An 8,278-nucleotide genomic window follows, 5' to 3' on the forward strand; every position below is an offset into this window, starting at 1 on the left:
TTTGTTTTCATTATCTAGAGTTTTAACTATAATGTGTCATGGAGAGTTTCTTCCTTCTTTGGTCTTGTGTATTTGGTGTTCTGTGAGCTTCTTGTATCTGTATAGGTGTATATTTTGTGACAGTAGGAAATTTTTTTCAATAATCTTCTTGAAGTTTTCCTCTGTGCATTTGGCCTGTACTTTTCCTCTTCTTGTATGCTCATGATCTGATATTTGGACTTTTGATATTATCCCACAATTCTCTCACATTCTGTTCACACAAGTTTTTGAACTTAGCATAGTTTTTGGACCCTGGTCAATTTCCTTGTGGGGTCTTTGAGGGCTGAAATTCTTTGCCCCACATTATCTACTCTGTTAATAAGACTTTCTGGGTAGTATTTTAAAATGGCTAGGGAGTTTTGTAATCAGCTTCACACTGGTGGGATAAACACAGTTTATGGGAGGAATAGGATTGATTTCAGGCTTACAGATCCAAGGTAAGTTCTATAATGGTGAAATACAATGGCCCCTTGTCACAGATCCAAATAGAAAGAGAAGAAACTACCACCAGTACCAACAAAAGCAAGCTCCAAAAACAATAACAAAACTGTTGGGATTGGGTACAGCTACTGGCCACAGGCTTGGGGAGTGGGGAGGGGAATCCTGCTACTGGGGAATGGGCCTTAATCAAGGAGAATGGGGGACTAAGTATGGGGGAATTCCCAGACTGACTGGGCATACATCCAGGGAGTATGGGGAACTATTTGGCTCACATGAATGTGGATGGTCTCACATGGCTTTGTTGATGGTCCAGGTAGAACCCAAGCACTCTGTATACCTTTAGGCTGGAATTCAGATCCACCCCCAGTAACACCTTAGGGCTGTACCTCAGATTCACCCAAGGAGACACCTTTTCCCGCCAGGCAGCTGGAAATCCAAGTTACAAGATTTAATAAAGCATTTGAGTCTATTGGGGTACATAAATTCAAACTATACAGGAAGCATTGATTTTTTTTATTTCTATTGCATTTTTCTGTATCATACCCATCCTTTTATTGAGTTCCATTTTCAGACCTAGGTTTTATTTTCTTGGAATTTGTTCTCATATTTGTTCATGTCCTCATTAAGCTTAAGCACTGGATTGTTGAGATCTTCTAGTTGTTATCTGATTATGTTTGCTCAATAAGCTTATCATGCTTTCATTTTGGAATTCTTTGTTTTCTTATTTTCTCGATTGTTATTAACATTTTCCATGATTATAAAAAGTATCCCATGGTAATACCCTCCCTTCAGCCCCCCCCCCCCACTTTCCCCTTTGAAATTCCATTCTCCACCATATCCCTTCACCATCTCAATCAGTCTCTCTTTTATTTTGATGCCATGGTCTTCTCCTCTTATGATGGCCTTGTGTAGGTAGTGTCAGGCACTATGAGGTCATGGATATCCCGGCCATTTTATGTCTGGAGGGAGCATGTTGTAAGGAGTCCTACCCTTCCTTTGGCTCTTACATTCTTTCTTCCATCTCTTCTGCATTAGACCCTGTGGTGGTTTGATTCAGGTGTCCCCCATAAACTTAGGTGTTCTGAATGCTAGGTTCCCAACTCATGGAGATTTGGGAATTAACGCTTCCTGGAGGGAGTGTCTTGTTGGGGGCAGGCTTATGGGTGTTACAGCCAGTCTCCCTATGCCAGTGTTGGGCACACACTCCTGTTGCTGTGGTCTACCTTATGTTGGCCAGGGGGTGATGTCCATCCTCTGCTCATGCCACCGTTTTCCCCTGCCATCGTGTAGCTTCCCCTCGAGCCTGTAAGCCAAAATAAATCTCTTTTTCTCACAAGCTGCTCTTGGCTGGGTAATTTCTACCAGCAATACGAACCAGACTGCAACAGTAAAGTGGTACCGAGGAGTGGGATTGCTACTAGACCCCTGACTGTGTGGCTTCAGCCTTTTGGAGCTGATTTTCTTTTTTTCTTTTTTGGTTTTTCAAGGTACAGTCTCACTCTAGCCCAGGCTGACCTGGAATTCACTATGGAGTCTCAGGGTGGCCTCGAACTCATGGCAATTCTCCTACCTCTGCCTCCCGAGTGCTGATTAAAGTCATGCACCACCCCGCCCGGCTTGGAGCTGATTTTCAAGAGGACTGTGGAAGGAGTTGAAACCTTGGCCCAAGAGATGCCTTGCAGTGCTGTAAGTACAGCTTGATGGACTATCCTGGTCAGAGCTGAAAGACCTAGGCAGTAAGAACTATGGACTGTGAGGTTTGGCTTATGAGGGTGAGAAAGAGCTTTGCCTGGTCTGGGCTAGCAGTTTGTGTGAGAAGCTTGCTCTTATGCCTGTGTCCTGAGAAGTTGTGCAGGGTTGCTTTGTGTAGAAATGAACTGGTGTGTGCAGAGGGATATGGCACAGAAAGTAAAATCTTTGGGTGAACTGTTGCCCATTCAGCTGCAATTGAGAGATTACAACCTTTGAGACTGAGCTAGCTGATCTGTGCTGGGGCAACAGAAATAATATAGACTTCTTTGAAGGGGCTGAGTGCTCAAGGAGTGTCCTGTTCTTCAAAGTCTGCTTTATTCCTCCCTGGATTAACAAACTGGCATCCTACCTGGTATCGTGGAGTATAAGAAATGCTAGAAAGAGGGTCATTGAGTTTACAACACGGTCTTGTGTTTTGGAAATGGCCATGGGCACTGTGAAGCAGGTTTGCTGGTTGCCTGCATAGAGACCCCATGGGGCCAGGAGGATAAACCGTGGATTGCAATGGAGACCCAGTGGAGATGCTGGGACCATGAGATGGCTGCCAAGGAGCTGCCGGCCCCCCGATGAAGTTTCCCAGGACTGTGAGTAGCCTAGCTGGAGGGGCGGAATTGGAATGCCAGAGACTTGTTGCTGGTTAGAATTATCGGACTTGAAGATTTGTCACTGGCTAGAGTTGCTGGACTTGAAGCTGCAGAGTTTGATGTTTGACCTGGTTGTTTTAAATCTTGTATTGGTTGAATGTTTCTTTGCTGTGCCCAATGCCATCTTCTGCAGTGTGAATATTTATTCTGTGCCATTATGGGTTTTTTGAGGTTATTTTTTGGTATTATGGCTCAGTTAAAAGATCTTGAACTATGGGGATGTCTGAACATCATTAGGATTGATAAAAACTATGGGGACTTTCAAAGTTAGAAGAATGCATTACATTTTACATCATGTATGATTATCAGTTTATGGGGTCAGGGGTGGAATGTGGTGGTTTGATTCAGGTGTCCCCCATAAACTTAGGTGTTGTGAATGCTAGCTCCCCAGCTGATGGATATTTGGGAATTAATGCCTCCTGGAGAGAGTGTATTGTTGGGGGCGGGCTTATGGGCTTTATAGCCAGTTTCCCCATGCCAGTGTTTGGCACACCCTCCTCTTGCTGTGGTCCACCTTATGTTGGCCAGGGGGTGATGTCCACCCTCTGCTCATGCCATCGATTTCCCCTGCCATCAAGGAGTTTCCCCTCGAGCCTGTAAGCCAAAATAAATCTCTTTTTCCCTGAAGCTGCTCTTGGTTGGGTGATTTCTACCAGCAATGTGAACCGGACTGCAACATCTACATAGTCAGAGAAACTTCTCTAGTAATGAACTATAGAAATTATCCCTAAAAGTATAGTCTTAGGTCCTACCTTTTACTTCAGGTGATAACCAAGTGCTTTGACAGAAGCCCATCTTGTTTTGGAGACCTTGTAGTTCTCTCTGATCAACAGTTCAATGAGGGTAGCATGGATTTCTGGTACTGCAAGCTACAGGTCAGAACGAAACTTTTTAAAGGGTGGGCTAGATCCCACCCTCTCTGGGGCTCTTCTTTTAGACATTCTTTCTATACTCCTGTTGAGGGTAATATCTTTCTATCTACCTTCAATGAGGAAGGTTTCTATGGTACTAGTTCATTTCAGGTTTAATTTTGTGTTTATTTCCTCACCCTCTACTTCCCCTCCTCCCAAACCCTTCCATCCTATTGTCTGGGCCTCAAGTTGCTTATCTAGTATGCCAGCAACTCAACATCATCCAGGTTAGGAACCGCAGATGAGTGAGATTATGTGGCATTTGTCTTCCTGTGATTGTGTGTGTTGCCTGAGTATGATATGTTCCATGTCCATCTATTTTCCTACAAATTTCATTGCACCATTTCTTTCTTACTGCTGAGTAGAATTCCATTGTGTAAATGTACCACAACTTCATTATCCATTCATCCAATAATGGGCTTCTCAGTTGATTCCAGTTCTTAGCTATTATTGAATTGAACAGCTATAAACATGGTTGAGCAAATATCTCTGTAGTGAAGCATTGAGAATTTAGGGTAAATGCCCAGTAAGGGAATAATGGGACTGTTGGTAATTTTACAGCCATATTTTTCAGGAATCTCCATATTGACTTCCATAGTGGTTATATAAATTTGCATTCCCACCAACAGTGCATGAGGATTCCTTTTTCCCCACATCCTCACCAACATTTGTTGTCATTTGATTTTTTTTTTTTTTTTTTTTTTGAGGTAGGGTCTCACTCTAGCCCAAGCTGACCTGGAATTCACCATGTAGTCTCAGGGTGACCTTGAACTCACGGCGATCTTCCTACCTCTGCCTCCCGAGTGCTGGGACTAAAGGTGTGCACCACCATGCCCAGCTGTCATTTGATTTTTTTTTAAATGATTGTCATCCTTACTGTAGTAAGGTGTAATCTCATAGTTGTTTTAATTTTATTTCCCTGATGGTTTGGGATGTTGAACATTTTCTTAAGTGTGTATTGGTCATTTGTACTTCTTCCTCTGAGAACTTGCTATTCAGTTCTCTACCCAATATTTAGAGTGGGTTGTTTGATTTTTTTTTTTATTCTTTAGTTTTTTTAAAGATTTAATTTTTATTTATTTATTAGAGACAGAGAGAGGGAGAGAGAGAAAGAGAGAATGGGTATGCCAGGGCCTCCAGCCATTGCAAACAAACTCTAGATGCATGTGCTACCATGTGCATCTGGCTTAAGTGTGACCTAGAGAATCAAACCTGGGTCCTTAGGCTTCACAGGCACGTACCTTAACTGCTAAGCCATCTCTCCAGCCCTAGTGTTTAGTTTTCTAAATTCTTTATAGATTCTAGATGTTAGGCCTTTCTCAGTCATATAGCTTGTGAAAATCTCCCATTCTGTGGCTAATCTATTGGCTTTGCTTATGGTATATTTGTGCAAAAGCTTTTTAGCTTTATGAGATCCCATAGGTTAAGAGATTTTTTAATTTCCTGGCTTTCTGGGGTATTATTCAGAAAGTCTTTCCCTACTCCTATATTGTATAGAGGGCCTCCTATTTTCCTTCCAGTAGGTGAAGAGTTTTAGGTTTTATTTGAAGTCTGTAGTCCATTTGGAGTTGATTTTTGTATATGGTGAGATGAGTGTATCTAGTTTCATTTTTATACATGTGGTTATACAATTTGTCCAGTACTATTTGTTGAAGATGCTGTCTTTTCTCCTGTTTACATTATTGGCACCTTTGTCAAAGATCAAGTAGCTATAGTTACATGGCCTAAGGTCTGGGTCTTAAATTCTGTTCCATTGGTCTATATTTCTGTTATTATGCCAGTACTATGCTATTTTTGGTACTATGGCTCTGTAATATAGCTTTAGGTTGGGTATGGTGATGACTCCAGAGGTTTTACTTTTGCTGAGGATATGTTTGGATATCTGAGGCCTGCTGCCATTCCATATGCATTTTGAGATCATTTTTTTCTATCTCTGTGAAGAATGATGCTGTAATTTTTATTTGTATTGCATTAAATCTGTATATTGCTTTTGGTAGAATTGCCATTTTAACAATATTAATTCTACTTATCCAGGAGCATGGGAGGTCTTTCCATCTGCTCAAGTATTCCTCAATTTCTTTCTTAAGTGTTTTTGTGTTTCCATTATATAGATCTTTCACATCCTTGGTGTAGTGGTTTGACTCAGGTATCCCCCATAAACTTAGGTGTTCTGAATGCTAAGTTCCCAGCTGATATAGATTTGGGAATTAATGCCTCCTGGAGGGAGTGTATTGTTGGGGGTGGGCTTATGGGTGTTATAGCCAGTTTCCCCTTACCAGTATTTGGCACACTCTCCTGTCCCTGTTGTCCACCTGATGTTGGCCAGAGGGTGATGTCCACCTCTGCTCATGCCATCGTTTTCCCCTGCCATCATGGAGCTTCCCCCTTGAGCCTATAAGCCAAAATAAACCTCTTTTTCCCACAAGCTGCTCTTGGTTGGGTGATTTCTACCAGCACTGCAAACCTTACTGCAAAATGTGGTTATTGTTATTCAAAGGTGTTTAATTTTTTAGTGGCTATTGAAAATGGGACAGCTTCGCTGATTTCCTTCTCTGTGTTGAAGTCAGGCTCCTGTTGCTGGCAGAAAACACCTGACCAAGAGCAGCTTATGGTACAAAGGGGTTTATTTTGGCTTACAGACTTGAGGGGAAGTTCCATGATGGCAAGGGAAAATTATGACATGAAAAGAGGGTGGATATCACCTTCTGCCCAACACCAGATAAACAACAGCAACAGAAGAGTGTGCCAAACACTGGAAAGAGGAAGCTGGATATAATACTCATAAGTCTGCCACCAAAAATACACTGGCCCCAGGTGTTAACTCCCAAATTTCCATCCTCTGGGAACCTAGTATTCAGAATATTTAAGTTTATGGGGAACACCTGAATCAAACCACCACACTCTGTATATTTGTACTTTGTATATAGAAAGGCTACTAATCATTTTTGTATGTTGATTTTGTATCTGCCATTTTGCTGAAGAAATTAATCACCTTTAGAAGTTTTGAGATGAAGACTTTTGGGTCACTTATGAATAGGATCATGTCATCTGCAAGCTGACCTAACTTGACTTCTTTCTTTCCTATTTGTACACCTTTTTATTTCTTTATCCTGTCTTATTGCTTGGGCTAGGACTTCTAGTACTATGTTGAAGAGCAGTGGTGAGAGTGGACACCCATGTTGTGTATCCGATCTCAATAGGAACTCCTGAGTCTTTTTCCATTAAGTATTATTTCAGCATTAGATGTTTTATATACAGCTTTTGTTGTGTTGAGATATATACTACCCATGCTTAGTCTTTCCAGTGTTTTTATCATGAAGTGATGACTTTGTATTTTGTCAAAGGCCTTCTCCGCATTTATTGAAATGATCATGTGGTCCTTGTGATTAAGTTTATTTATGTGGTGTATTATATTCACCGATTTCCATATGTTGATTCATCCCTGCATCGCTGGGATAAAACATACTTGATCAGGGTGGATAATGCTTTTGTTGTGTTCTTAAATTTGGTTTGTGAGGATTTTTCTCAGGATTTTTTCCATATTTTTATTAAAAACTTCCACGATTATAAAAAATATCCCATGGTAATATCCTCCCTCCCCCTACTTTTCCTTTGAAACTCCATTACCCATCATGTCCTCTCCCCTTCTCAATCAGTCTCTCTTTTATTTTGATGTCATGATCTTTTCCTCCTCTTATGATGGTCTTGTGTAGGTAGTGTCAGGCACTGTGAGGTCATGTATATCCAGGCCACTTTGTGTCTGGAGGGAGCATGCTGTAAGGAGTCCTACCCTACCTTTGGCTCTTACAGTCTTTCCACCACCTCTTCCACATTAGACCCTGTTGCTCAGGAATTTTTAATCTGAGTTTATCAGGGATATAGGCCTATAGTTTTCTTTACTTGTATCTCTTTCTGGCTTTGGTATTAGGGTGATGCTAGCTTCATAAAAGGAATTGGAGAGCATTCCCTGTTCTCTGATTATGTGGAACAGTTTGAGAAAAATTGGTATTAATTATCTTCCAGCTCAAATGTTCTGTCTTCCACATGAGTGACTGTTAGTGAGGGCTTCTAGAAAGGTTTTTAAAAGCTGTATTAGATTTTGGCTTTCTATTGTGTTATTTTGCATCATGCCCATCTTATTTTGAAGTATGATTTCAGTTTAAGGTCTGATTTTCTTGATGTTTCCCCGGATTTCATTCTTGCATTTGATCATGTCTTTATTAAGTTTAGTCAGCTGGTTACTGAGATCTGCTATTTGTTGACTCATCCCAATTCACTTATCTTTCTTTTGAGTCTTTTCTAGTTTTCTTCAAGTAAGTTAAACTTAGTGACAAAAGCTGTGTCCTCTAAGCAATGATTCATCTCAATTTCTCTTACGTGATTGTTAGATTTTTGATCATTTGCTTCCAGTTCAGCAATTCTCTTGATCAGAATAACATAACTTATTGTGTCTTAATTTGGGGGTTAAATTTCTATTGTTTTCTCTATGAT

General features: G+C 41.0%; 1 pseudogene; it reads right to left on the minus strand.

Moving 5' to 3' along the window:
* Positions 1-3,540: 3,540 nt before the first annotated feature.
* LOC123461769 lies at positions 3,541-3,619 on the minus strand (annotated as a pseudogene).
* Between the last annotated feature and the right edge of the window lie 4,659 nt (positions 3,620-8,278).

Source organism: Jaculus jaculus, chromosome 6 (genome assembly GCF_020740685.1).
Source record: "Jaculus jaculus isolate mJacJac1 chromosome 6, mJacJac1.mat.Y.cur, whole genome shotgun sequence".
Lineage (NCBI taxonomy): Eukaryota > Metazoa > Chordata > Mammalia > Rodentia > Dipodidae > Jaculus > Jaculus jaculus.